The 14,577-nt window shown below is 45.1% G+C and overlaps 1 protein-coding gene across 8 annotated transcripts in view; it reads right to left on the reverse strand.

Annotated features, from left to right (window-relative positions):
- BICRAL (BICRA like chromatin remodeling complex associated protein) overlaps positions 1–14,577 on the reverse strand; it is a 2,181,199-nt gene that overhangs the window by 2,060,933 nt on the left and 105,689 nt on the right. The gene's annotated exons all lie outside the window — the stretch shown is intronic.

Raw genomic sequence — 14,577 nt, forward strand, 5'->3', positions numbered from 1 at the left:
AGGAGTTCATTGTCAGATGTTCATTGTCAGATGGAGCTACACTGCGAACAAATGTGGGCGTGATTGGCAGATTTTAATAATAGATACAGCGGAAGAGATGACCGAAAAACAAACTATAGAACTGGCTAAGTGTTAGGCAGAAACCTGTGCAGTTCCCTTAGGGACCACTGCAAAAGATTTAGGACTACAGGTGGTTGGCAGTAAACCCAATTGGTAGCAGTCTGTACCACCCAGATTTACCTGGTAGCTGTGGCTGAGCAGTCAGACTTCTCTCAAGATGAGTTAGGCAGTATGCAGAGTATACACAATAGGTACAGAGACACAGTAGTACAAGCAAACACTGGCCATAGCTTTGGTGTAAAAGTATATAATTATTTATTTAAAGACACACTTGCAAATTACACTAGCACAAAAAGAAGTAAGTACATTCAACACAGAGTCCCTATTACTAGATGTACATCCCTTATTCCTTATTAGACAAGTCTTAGTTAACACCACTTATTTCCAGACAGAGGTTAGCGCTTAACTAAAGATGGCACTCCAATAAGTTAAGAAACAGGGAGGGAAAAGGCAGAAATTAGGAAAAGCACACAACACAATAGTTTAGAAGCGCCCAGCAAGGCAGGAAAGTCAAGTCTACTTGTGAGCAAAAGGTTCAGAGGCCAGGCTCCCTCTTAGAGAGAGCAGAGCACCAATGCGCCCAAGATCACACCGTTTAAAAGTCTTGAAAAGTGTTGCAGGGAGTTCAGAAAAGAATTAAGTCAGCTCAGAAAAGTTCAGTTAGCCAACCTAGGACCAACCCAAGTGGTAAGTGGAGGCTTTAAGAGTCACCCCACACAGACTGTTGCGAGGGAGGCCAGGTGGACACAGTACCTTCAAAGTGGAGAGGATCCTCCAGCGGGGCAGTTGTTCCTGGCAGCAGGTGCAAGTCACGGCGTCGTCCAGAGGAAGAGAAGGTCTCGACGTGGAGGAAAGCTGAAGGTCGATGCACTGCCAGGGAAGAAACCAGCCGCGGAGTTCTCCGGTTAAAAGGCATGACCCTTTTATTCGCGGTAGTGGAAAAACCGTGGTATCCCGGTTGCCGGGGTGCTTGGCACAGGCAAGGCGGCCACGAGATGATCCGGGAAGGCGAAAAGACGGGCAAACTGGTTATCCCCACCAGTCAAAGGAAGAAGACTCTCTGGGCTGGAGATCTCCTCTGTCGTCGGAAAAAATGGTGCGACGGTCCAGCAGGGCTCCACCGGTGGGGTCGTCGTTGCAGGTCGGCTCAGCTTCTCCCTCTTTGGATTCTTTAGGTCATGTGGCGACTTCTGAAGTTCCAGTCCCCAAAGCCCTGCTTTTATGCAGAAAACCCCCATTCATTCAGCCTAGCTGTCAATCAAACATGCTAAGTGGTGAGCCGGGTGGCTCACCACTTGGGCCAATCACACAAGAGTGCGACTTGAGTTGCCAAGGCAACTTAGTCCAGGGTGCCTAAACCCCCTCCCACACCTCCTGTGGTACCCAGACAGAGTGGCACCACTTTTGGAGGCTTCTGTGGAGAAGCCCGCCAAAAAGTGGAACAAAGGGCCCGACTTGGGTTGGAGTCACAGAAGCGAACACAAACGCCATTTTGGAACCGAGTTTCGGCAAAAAATACCAACCGGTGATTTTATATTAATTTAATAAACCGGCGGTATGTTCGAGGCTATATTAAAAAGTGGTAGCCTCGAACAATGGGAAAATCCCATAGGAAAATATTTGCGGTCGAATATAAAAAGTAGTATCCACTGCCACCAGCCAAAACTCGATCAGGGGGGACGGAGACGTGCCCCCTCGAACAACAGACCCCGAGGCAATCGAATTGCCCCGACCAGTACGTCCACAATATGATGGTTTGTACTTTTTTCTGTTCATAATTTGGGACTAGTAAAGCCAATGGTGACTTTACATGCCCTGGGAGACAGTAGTCAGTCCCAGGGTATGGAGTCTATGTTTGGGGGTCACTATGACACCCCTGGGTTACTGCACTGAGGGTGCTGTGTAACCCACATACCAAAAACAAATGAAGCCCTATGGGGTAAAGGACCCCATAGCCCATAAAACACATTCAAAGTCAAAGGAACCCTCAAATCATGTCTAAGAGTGGGAGTAAAAGAGTCTCACTCTTAGCAGGAGAGAAAAAAAATAAACCCCAAAAATCCAGCAAAGCTGCTGGGGGACTCACTAGGTTTGGGAAATTAGCCTTAACAGAGAATTCTCCCTAACACTAAGTTGGAAGATGAAATTAAAAAACTAGTTTCTATAGATGCCTTTACCAAGAGACTGGATCAAATCATCAAAGACATGAATGATTTTAAAGAATCCATGGTGAGGGACAGTATTAGAAGGCTAAAAAAAGGACATAGCCGATTACAAACATGAAAAAGCTTTCCGATATACACAAGAGGGCTATGTCCCGAACCAACAATATGATGGAGCCCAAAGAACAAATAAGAAAAATGCCCGATTTGCGAATACATCTTACAGTTCACACAGCTCAGATGAGGATGGTTTTCGACAGGATCCGAACTATAGATTTCAAAGACAAGGCTCAGGCAGAGGCTGGGGCAATGGTAACAACAGACGTAGAGCTCAGAACTTTCGTCCAATGCAACGAGGACGCGGTCGCTCTGCTGGTTTTTTAGACCAGGACATGTCGACATGGGACTACGAACCCAGGGTGACCAGGAGCAACACAGCCTATTAATAAATCTCTCCTCATACACACCCACTGAGGTCAAAAAAACAGTGCTGAAAAAGGGATTCAGGTTTGTTCCCACTGCCACCTATGACCGGTTTAACTCACGCCTTGAAATACAGATTCTTTTCAGGAAAAACACCTGAACCAATACTTCAAGGATAATCAGTTTGATATTTTGATATGGACTAGGTTAATAGCGGTCTTCACAACCCTTCTACTTTTTGCCCCTAGCCCCCTATCTCCAGCCATAGTCCTGAGTCTTTGGTCTTTGAATGGAGAGTATTGTCTGAACTGGACCGCTTAGACGGAACAGAAATGGCACGCACTTTCCAAAATTGTTCTCATTTACAACGTCAAGCCGTCATTGCACTCAAAAATAACAAATCAGTTGTAATTCATAGTGCCGACAAAGGCGGTGCTATCGTCTTGCTTGATCGTGTGGATTACATTTCTGAATGCAATAGACAGCTGGCAGACACCAGCTTTTTCAGGCCACTGACTACCGACCCTACGGCTCCATTAAAAGCCTTGATTACTACGAAGGTAGAGAAGGCAAGAGACAGAAAATGGATTACGAATAAAGAAGCTGCATTCCTGGTCAAAAGTGATCGGAGAGTCCCTGAATTTTATATTTTACCCACGGTCCACAAGACTTTGATCAATCCACCTGGAAGACCAATAGTATCAGGAACCAATTCTCTATTGGAACCTCTAGCAAAATTTGCAGATTCCTTTTTAAAGGGTTATGTGACAGAGATGCACTCGTTTATACAAGGCTCAACTAGTGTCATCAACCTCATCAAACATTTTCCTTTTAATAGTAGTGAAGACATATTGGTCACCTTGGATATCGTTTCTTTATATACGAAGATTCCACAGTCATCCACTCTCGACACGATTGAAGAACTGCTGCTTGCTAAACGCACACCAGGTATCACTCCCAATTCTTTTATACTTTGGTGTACCTCATTAGCCTTAACAGAGAACTACTTCAAATTCAGTGATGATTATTTTCAACAGATCCATGGCACGGCCTTGGGCTCAGCCGTGGCCCCCACCTTGGCCAATCTTTATGTTGATTCAGTTGAACAACGAAGCATTTACAGTGAGGACAATACCTTTTACCATCATCAGATTTTATGGAAAGGGTATATCGATGATGTGCTGATGATCTGGCACGGAGACGAACAACAACTACAGACATTTTTTGATTGGCTTAATGGTATTAATCCATTCTTAAAGTTCACCATCCACTATGACAGACACAATATTGACTTTTTAGACTTAACGATTTCAGTGAATAACATCAATACTCTACAAGTCAAACCTTTTCACAAACCCACTGATCGGAATTCTCTATTAAGATATGACAGCTTCCACCCCAAAACACTTTGCAACAACCTCCTGTTTGGCCAATATTTGAGGTTTAAATGAAACAGCACTAACCCTGATGTATTTCGGGAGGAACCCGAGATTCTGAGTGAGAACCTCATCCAAAGAGGTTACCCCCGAAGAATTGTCAAGCGTTCTCTTAAAAGGGCTTCTAATAACCACCGACAAGCTCTACTAGAGTATAAGAAAAAATCACCCACATCTAAACCGGATGGATTAGTGTTTGTGAGTACTTACAATCCATTGTCTCATAAGATTGTAAGAATAATTAGGAAGAATTGGCATATTTTATCTAAAGGCAATAATCCTATTCCAGCTCCTAGATGTGCGTTTAAACGTGGACGTAATCTTAAAGAATTGATAAGAAGGAACGAGATCAGTGAGATGTTGACTTCTCAAAAAACTATTACTGAACAATGGGGTTTAGATAGACCCAGTGGCCATGCCCTGTGTGGCATGTTCAAGTGTTGTTCCTCTACCAAACGGAGTACGTCTGTGGCTATAGGCCTAACAAAATCTTGGCAACAGAAGTTATTCACCAACTGCAACACTTGTGGCGTTATATATGCCATTTGGTGTACTTGTCCAAAATTGTACATTGGACAAACCGAACGGAATTGGACAAACCGAACGAAAGGTGAAGACCCGAATAACTGAACATATGAGCTGCATCAGGAATAAAAATGTTGCAGCCCCCATGGTCGGACATTTTTTGACCAATAACCACGATTGTGAAGATTTTAAATGGACAGTTCTAAAGAAAATACGGACTGCCAATGGTTGCAACACGAGCAGAAGTATTTTGGAGAAAGAAGAAATGAGACTAATATTTTTAACCAAAAGTCACCTGATCGGTCTTAATGAGCAGTTCGATTTGGTTTTGTAACTGTTGGTTGGAGTTTTTATGCAACAGGTTACTTTTACCATTATTATCATCTCCTGCTGTACTGTCCAGTTTTGATTAGGATTTGTATTCAATCTCATTACGGTCCGCCATCTATATTGATTCTGTTCCTTTTGCTCGTTCTACGTTCAGCTCTGCTGTGTACTCATTAGATCACTGCAGTCACTTCAATATGGCCACTCGTACGAGTCACTATCCTGCTACATCTCGTAACGAGAGCCTTGCTGTTTTACTATATAAACGGAACAGCCACACGTACTTCTGTTAGTCCTTCTACTATTTTTCAGAAGACTTCCTTGTTTTGGCCACGGACACTACTCCTGCGACCGCTCCCGGCGAGTACCGCGCATTACGAACCTTACTAGGACAGTGTACGGATTGTATAAGTGTTTAACAGCTTTACGTTTCCCAACTGACATGACTGTTGAATTACCCCGTGACCTTAGTTTATGTGTACGGCTGTCAACAGCACCCAGTTACAGTGTTAAGTGTTCGAACTTTTAGTACATCATACGGGCTCACAAGACATGATATTTCATTGATGTTTTGAGGTTCATTTCATTGAATACTTCATGACGCTTTTTAGGCATTTCCTGGAGTTATTGACGTCTGGTTATGATGTGTATTGTGCTGCCGCACATTATTTTCAATTTTTTTCATTGATAGCAATTGGGTTTGTTTGTTAATTTTATAGGCACCAATGAACGCCGGCTGTGAGGAATATTCGCAGCATCTACCATCGCGCAATTGATCTCCCTTCGCCTCGCTCGATGGAGCGCGGCTTTGTTTAAACACAAACAAGGGTTTCGTTCATATTGTTGTCACAAGTAAGTGCCTCTCTGAATTCCATTTGTCAATCACTCTTGTGTTTTAACTTTGATTCAGGCTATGGCGATCCTTATCAGCTAATGTACTAATTGAGTCTTACTTGCTCTACACATAATACATACATTTTCTTTGTTCCTTCTTTGCAGGGTGCATTTCTATTGTCAGTACATGGCTCTGTATGTGTATGGTACTTCTTGATTACCCACACCTTCCTACTGACCAGTAGTCTTCCAATAGCAGAGTAAGTGACACACTTTTTTTAATCACTTTTTTGAATTACTTGAGTCTACAGTTTTGGTACAGCAACATGCTGTCTATGTTTGTTTAACTTTTTCTTTCCCTCACCTTTTTGGTCAGATGGGTGAGGTTGTTCATTACTATAAGGTCATTATCAGCTGTTCTTGTCTTCTTGTCTGTTCCACTACATCAGTGTTCCATCAGTTTTTATATATATATATATATATATATATATATATATATATATATATATATATATGAAGGAGACTGTCATTATCTATTCAAATCGTAAGCAGTCTGTCACTACTACATCTCGAGTGACTTTTTATAATCGGTGTAATCAGCTACTACACCGATTGACATTTTACACCATCTTTAGGGATATTTCTTTTTACTCTCTTACATAGCACATTGGGCTAGAACATAATTCATATAGTTCTGAAGCTCTGTTGGTCCATTCACTTTTGTTTGTGACCCCAATTAGGTGAATATTTTCCTCATTAGGTCACTTGACCTTGATATCTCGCACATTGATAGAGTGTATCAGATATATACTGGACTCATTGAATTCATTTGGTATGAGATCAGTAATTCTTGCTTTCTTACTATAAATCATAGGGCACCTGGCGGGGTCCCGATTTACCCAGGCGGCTATACGTATTATAAACAAGTAATCAGGATGAGGAGATCCAAAACAGAGACACAAAAGTGCTGTGTGTGTGTGTGTGTTTATTATGTACTCACACAGGAAGTAGTTAGTGGCTAAACAATTTACTTTACATTTCTTCCGATAAGCACGAAAGATGGTTGAAATCGACGAACGGACAAAGTTAGTTATACAGTAGTAGCACAAATAGGTGTTGGCCTCTGGGGTATGGAGGTCAAAACTACATTGGGATACATGTTTCCTTACAGATCGAGGGGGTATAAGAACCCACTGGTACAGGAAAAACACGAGCCTGAGACTGGGAATGGTCTGAGGCGTGGTAAACAAAAGGTGCACACAACAATCTTCGAATATGACAAATACAGGGTAGTGATACAGTTGTGTCACGTAGTTCGACACAGGGTGTGTTTCGGCCAAAGAAAGTGGCTTGGTTGGAGCCGTCTTTATGCTGGCCTTCGTCAGGAAATGGCACCAGTGGCGGTGCTGTCCGTGATGTCTGTGGGTGAAACAGAACTGTTAGGATCTCGGGCAGTTGTTCATAAAGTACTAAACGTATTAAATACGGGCCAATTGGTGCCCAGGTGATACACCACATGGTGTATCTAAAAATCAGCTTACCTACTGCTGGGGTAGCAGAGGGGTGCTGTTGGGAAATCCACAATGAATGCAGGATAACCGGTGCTATGCTGGCACTGGGTGGATCGGCTGTAGTTTTCTAAATGCCGATGTGGTTCAGAGTCTCACGGTACCGGAGTGGGCCGGTATTGGACCCAGGTCTAGAAGGAGAGTAGAAAAAACAGGTGTATAGTAACCTATAGTCGTATGGATTCGAGAGTGCTGGATGGTGTTAGTGACCGGCACTAAAGGTGGCTGCTTGGTCAATCGTGTCGAAATACCCTGTGCGTACACGGGTCATCGGGAAATTAGAGGTGGCCCTGAGTATAGTGGACACGCAAGGCGGTGCTGTAATAGCTCTAAAAACACTGAGTGTAAAAGTGAGCTCAGTGGTAGTGCCTGGAGTACAGCGTTGGTGATGTGGAGATTGACTCGAGTGTGGTGCACGAGTAATACATCTCAGAGGCTTCAATTGTGGTGTGTCTGAACAACATAGTACCCAGCGCGGGGATAAGTGCAAAAGTAACCCAACTAAAGGGAACGCCACTAGTTCCCTGGATACACAGAAATGGTGTAACCTAATAAAGGACCAGAATAATGGCGGCTACTTGAAAGACAGGAGCGATGTCCTGGTGAGCTGGTGGATGGGTGCCTCAAGTGAGACTAATCACTAAGTTACGAGTGGGCAGGAGGTGTTGGTGCCCGGTGCATGCTGCACAGCGTATGAGTCAAGGAGGACTTACCGCGGTCGTGATGGTACGCAGCCGTGATGGACGGGGACTTCTGAGAGCCGTGTTAGTCGGAGGCCGAGGAGGCCGTGACAGTCTGTATAAAACACAGCCTGTTGCTGAGAACAGGCAAATGGGAGCCTGCGATCAAAAAGAGGCTGCCTGCGGGAGCCAATCAGATGGCTGAGCGTGGTATCCCAATCAAAGTGCGAGGGGACGCATGGGATGTTGGGTAATGTAGTCCGGTGGGGCGTGGGATGACCACTACTATTGGTGGACACATATAGACAGTGTCACGGTGTGGGGGCTCCCGCCGAGGCCCGTGAGGCATCGGCTATTGCTCTAGATACAGAAAAAGTACAGAAAACATATACAGTGTAGGATAGAGGATTTTTACCGGAGGCACCTACAGATGGTGAACATGGTTGACATTAGTGTACAATTGTGTTTAAACGACACCACAACATAGCAAGCGAACCACAAGGTTGAAAAACATTGATGCCCAAGGTGTATCGTGTTGATGGTAGTTGCACATTATAATTAATTGAGTGTTGTGGACAATGGTGATAATGGGCTGAAGGGTAACCATTGGAGAGAAAAATGGAGTGTCCAGTCCTCTGTTGTAGAGTGTGGGTTGAACACCAGGCGGACACCAGGCCAAAGTGACATGATTGAAATCAATGGCTGTTGCTGTAGTCTCGGTGCTGTGGCTGACAAACCGGTTGCGGTGTCTGTGGGTGCTCCCTCCTGGAGCTGGCAGGACCACTGGTTGGTGAGCAGGAGTGTGTTGACGGCCATGATGGTGACATGCTTACGAGGCACTGGTTATTCTCTAGAAGTGTTTCCATTCAACGGTTATGTTTAGACCGTTTTGAACCGAGTTTAATTTGTGAACCCATTTTTGCTCAGGTCTGGTGAGGGCAAGGTTGATATCTCCTCCCCGTCTTTGCGGCAGGAGTTGCTGAACCACGGTCCATGTGAATTGTTTGTAGGTGTGTTTCTTCTTGGTGAAGTGTTCGACCAAAGGTTTGTCCTCAATTTGGTTCTTAATGCACGATCTGTGCTCATTAATCCTTTGTTTGACAGGTCTAATGGTTTTGCCAATATAGACCAAGTCACAGGGACACTTGATGGCATAGATCACGTACTTGCTCTCGCAATTGGTGTGGCTGTTCCGTTTCCATACCAGATTCTTGTGAGTGAAAGTTTTGCTGTTGGTAGTAAAACACAAACAAACACTGGCATCTGGTCATCTGGTCAAGAACGAAGGCACCCTTGCCAAGAAACCACTGTTCGCATTCAAGAAGAACAGAAATCTAAGAGACTCCCTGGTCCATACCTTTCTAGAACCCACCAAACCAGCGACAACCCTGTGGAACCTTCCGCCAGTAGTTGGCCATTTTAGTTGCGGACAATGCGTCACTTGCCGTTTTACTACCAACAGCAAAACTTTCACTCACAAGAATCTGGTATGGAAACAGAACAGCCACACCAATTGCGAGAGCAAGTACCTGATCTACGCCATCAAGTGTCCCTGTGACTTGGTCTATATTGGCAAAACCATTAGACCTGTCAAACAAAGGATTAATGAGCACAGATCGTGCATTAAGAACCAAATTGAGGACAAACCTTTGGTCGAACACTTCACCAAGAAGAAACACACCCACGAACAATTCACATGGACCGTGGTTCAGCAACTCCTGCCGCAAAGACGGGGAGGAGATATCAACCTTGCCCTCACCAGACTTGAGCAAAAATGGGTTCACAAATTAAACTCGGTTCAAAACGGTCTAAACATAACCGTTGAATGGAAACACTTCTAGAGAATAACCAGTGCCTCGTAAGCATGTCACCATCATGGCCGTCAACACACTCCTGCTCACCAACCAGTGGTCCTGCCAGCTCCAGGAGGGAGCACCCACAGACACCGCAACCGGTTTGTCAGCCACAGCACCGAGACTACAGCAACAGCCATTGATTTCAATCATGTCACTTTGGCCTGGTGTCCGCCTGGTGTTCAACCCACACTCTACAACAGAGGACTGGACACTCCATTTTTCTCTCCAATGGTTACCCTTGAGCCCATTATCACCATTGTCCACAGCACTCAATTAATTATAATGTGCAACTACCATCAACACGTTACACCTTGGGCATCAATGTTTTTCAACCTTACGGTTCGCTTGCTATGTTCTGGTGTTGTTTAAACACAATTGTACACTAATGTCAACCATGTTCACCATCTGTAGGTGCCTCCGGTAAAAATACTCTATCCTACACTGTATATTTTTTCTGTACTTTTTCTGTATCTAGAGCAATAGCCGATGCCTCACGGGCCTCAGCGGGAGCCCCCACACCGTGACACTGTCTATATGTGTCCACCAATAGTAGTGGTCATCCCACGCCCCACCGGACTACATTACCCAACATCCCATGCGTCCCCTCGCACTTTGATTGGGATACCACGCTCAGCCATCTGATTGGCTCCCGCAGGCAGCCTCTTTTTGATCGCAGGCTCCCATTTGCCTGTTCTCAGCAACAGGCTGTGTTTTATACAGACTGTCACGGCCTCCTCGGCCTCCGACTAACACGGCTCTCAGAAGTCCCCGTCCATCACGGCAGCGTACCATTACAACCGCGGTAAGTCCTCCTTGACTCGTACGCTGTGCAGCATGCACCGGGCACCAACACCTCTTGCCCACTCGTAACTTAGTGATTAGTCTCACTTGAGGCACCCATCCACCAGCTCACCATGACATCGCTCCTGTCTTTCAAGTAGCCGCCATTATTCTGGTCCTTTATTAGGGTACACCATTTCTGTGTATCCAGGGAACTAGTGGCGTTCCCTTTAGTTGGGTTACTTTTGCACTTATCCCCACGCTGGGTACTATGTTGTTCAGACACACCACAATTGAAGCCTCTGAGATGTATTACTTGTGCACCACACTCAAGTCAATCTCCACATAACCAACGCTGTACTCCAGGCACTACCACTGAGCTCACTTTTGCATTCAGTGTTTTTAGAGCTATTACAGCACCGCCTTGCGTGTTCACCATACCCAGGGCCACCTCTAATTTCCCGATGACCCGTGTACGCACAGGGTATTTCGACACGATTGACCAAGCAGCCACCTTTAGTGCCGGTCACTAACACCATCCAGCACTCTCGAATCCATACGACTATAGGTTACTATACACCTGTTTTTTCTACTCTCCTTCTAGACCTGGGTCCAATACCGGCCCACTCCGGTACCGTGAGACTCTGAACCACGTCGGCCTTTAGGAAACTACAGCCGATCCACCCAGTGCCAGCATAGCACCGGTTATCCTGCATTCACTGTGGATTTCCCGACAGCACCCCTCTGCTACCCCAGCAGTAGGCAAGCTGATTTTTAGATACACCATGTGGTGTATCACCTGGGCACCAATTGGCCCGTATTTAATACGTTTAGTACTTTATGAACAACCGCCCGAGATCCTAACAGTTCTGTTTCACCCACAGACATCACGGACAGCACCGCCACTGGTGCCATTTCCTGACGAAGGCCAGCATAAAGACGGCTCCAACCAAGTCACTTTCTTTGGCCGAAACACACCGTGTCACACCGTGTCGAACTACGTGACACAACTGTATCACTACCCTGTATTTGTCATATTCGAAAATTGTTGTGTGCACTTTTTGTTTACCACGCCTCAGACCATTCCCAGTCTCAGGCTCTTGTTTTTCCTGTACCAGTGGGTTCTTATACCCCCTCGATCTGTAAGGAAACATGTATCCCAATGTAGTTTTGACCTCCATACCCCAGAGGCCAACACCTATTTGTGCTACTACTGTATAACTAACTTTGTCCGTTCATCGATTTCAACCATCTTTCGTGCTTATCGGAAGAAATGTAAAGTAAATTGTTTAGCCACTAACTACTTCCTGTGTGAGTACATAATAAACACACATACACAGCACTTTTGTGTCTCTGTTTTGGATCTCCTCATCCTGTATTCTTGCTTTCTTGTTTAGGTGTCAGGTCGAGACAGTTGTACAGTGTTTTGCGACAATCCAGTACCATTCAGCTCCGAAGACTTCAGACCTCCTTTATCACTGATGAATTTCCACATAAATGATTTAATAATGAAGATGGAAAGAAACATGTCGGTCTTTTGATTGGTCTTTTGATGATTGTCCTGATTAATTATCAATTAATGTGACAAGTCAAGTTTTCTAGTTTGGGGAACTTTATATTTAGCAATACAGTGTTTGTTACTCGCTAGATTATGTGAATGGTGCTATAACAATTTGTGTAAAAGCTCCCATGTTTATGTATTTTTTTGATTACCATTGTATTTTAGGTGTGTATGAGTGCAGTATGGATGGAGTAATTGGTGATGTGAGTGGGTCTGGTTTTGTTGCACACTATATATGGTGAATGCTATTAGCAATCATATCAAGATGAGTTATTCTTTTCTCTTTTTCTATTGTTTCTATTTTTGATACATTATGAGATTTTATAACCCTTACCGTATATTTTAATGAATGAATACATTTATTTTCTAATATGTTATGGATGTGAATTGAATCCTTTCACCTCCCATTGTGTGATGTGTCCACTTAGTTATGTGAGAATAGGTTGTGTTAAGCAATTGGTTTCTGTCTTGCCTTTCACCCAAATAAGTTTGCTTATCCAGGCCTCTTAGTTGCTTTATATATACTTGTTCTTTCCAGGCACGGCCGCGGATACACTTTGCGTGGAGTCCCCCTTCTAGTGTATTTGCTCGCCATGTCCGAGAGCCAGCAATTCACTTGTCAATTGGGCATGCAAAATTACGGATATCTATCACAATTCGACCGTGGAAACTCTGGAGTAGATGGCGGCTTCTTTAAGCCGCCGCGGGATTGGGAGCAGCTCTCTAGCTGTTTTCCAGCGCTGGCATATAAGGCGGCAACGCCCCCTTCCCGACATGCTGCAACTCTTGGTCAGTCCGCGTCGGACCGTTCCTGTGTGTTGTCCCGTGCCGATTTTGTCTCTGTCTGAGACCATCCTGGACCCTACCTGCTTGTCTTCTCTCAGCATCCGCATCGTGTTCCTTTCCCCGACCCTCTGCAGCCGCGTTCCCTGCGTCTCTCGTTTCCTTTTCCCGTGTTTTCGACCCACTGTCTTCTGCCTTTGCCCTGCTCTATGAGCTCTCTCCTCTCCCTTTCCCTATAGGACATTTCCCCTTTTCTTTCTCCCTTTTGTAGTTTTCCAGTTTGTTCTTGTATATCTGCGTTTCTTCCTTTCTACGTTTGCCCATTTTCCTTTGCTTACCTGCATTTCTGGACGGGTTTTCCCGTGCTGCTCCTCTTCTTCTCTCATGGCTCCTCCTTCTACTTCCTGCTGATTCCACTCTGTACTTACTTGTTTCTTCTCTACTTTCTGGCGTTTTCTTTGTGGTTTTCTTTTCTTAGCTTTCTGGGTTCGTATTCTCTGCACTCCATTTCCAGGATCCTCTTACACCGCCACCCCACAGTCTATCTCTGGATATATGAGCCCTTCCTGGGTCCAACGAAATCTTTGTGAGAAGGGACTGGACTTTACTTTGGAGACAAGCAGAGCAATCTGTATCCCGATCCCGCACAAAACACCCCAGGGTTCTTAGTGCCTTTTGGGGTTTTTCCCTGGATTTGGGGGCAAGCTCCCTTGGGTCTGCCTGACGGTTATATATTACAGTCAAGGTGGCCTCAAGTGGAGAGCATCCTTTTCTCTACGAAAGAAAGAAGAAGGGCAAGAAGCCAGAGAAAACCAAAGAGGATCCTAAACTTTGCAAGAAGGGAAGAAGGAGAGAAGGAGAACCAATCAAGACTCACACTTCGGAAACCTCAGGTGAGGAGACACAGGGGGAGGTATCTGCAGATTTTGACAGCTTGCAGCGCCCGCCAAAACCCATGGCATCACTTGAGCAATTCCAAGAGATGGCTAACGCCATCCAGACCCTTCAAGCAGAAGTACAGAATCTACGTACCGAGAACCAAACCGTAAGACAACAAATAACCACCAGAGAAGAGACTCGTGGAGATTTACCCCCCCTAGTGTTTTCCTTTGGCAAGTATGAGGGGAATCCCAAGACTTCAGTTCCTGGACGCTTGCACGGTGTATTTCACCTTCCGCCCCAAGGCCTATGAATCCGATCGAGCGAAGGTGGGGTTTGTGGTACCAAACTTAACGGGAAACGCCTTAGCTTGGGCAACTCCTTTGATTACTCAAGATGATCTGGCCATGAACGATTACCCTCAGTGTATTCAGCTTTTGAAGACCAGATTCAGATGCGCAGCAGTCCAGTACTCTGCCTATGAGGCCTTACTTGATATTCGACAGGGGTCACAAGACGTCCAAACTTACGACTCCTCCTTTAGCAGATTGGCTATCAAAGCAGCCTGGCCGGACTCTTCCCAACTGACTCTCTTTCGCCGCAGGCTACATGAAGATCTAATGGATGAATTAGCGAGAGTAGC

The sequence above is a fragment of the Ambystoma mexicanum genome, chromosome 4q, assembly GCF_040938575.1.
Source record: "Ambystoma mexicanum isolate Mex_15411 chromosome 4q, UKY_AmexF1_1, whole genome shotgun sequence".
Lineage (NCBI taxonomy): Eukaryota > Metazoa > Chordata > Amphibia > Caudata > Ambystomatidae > Ambystoma > Ambystoma mexicanum.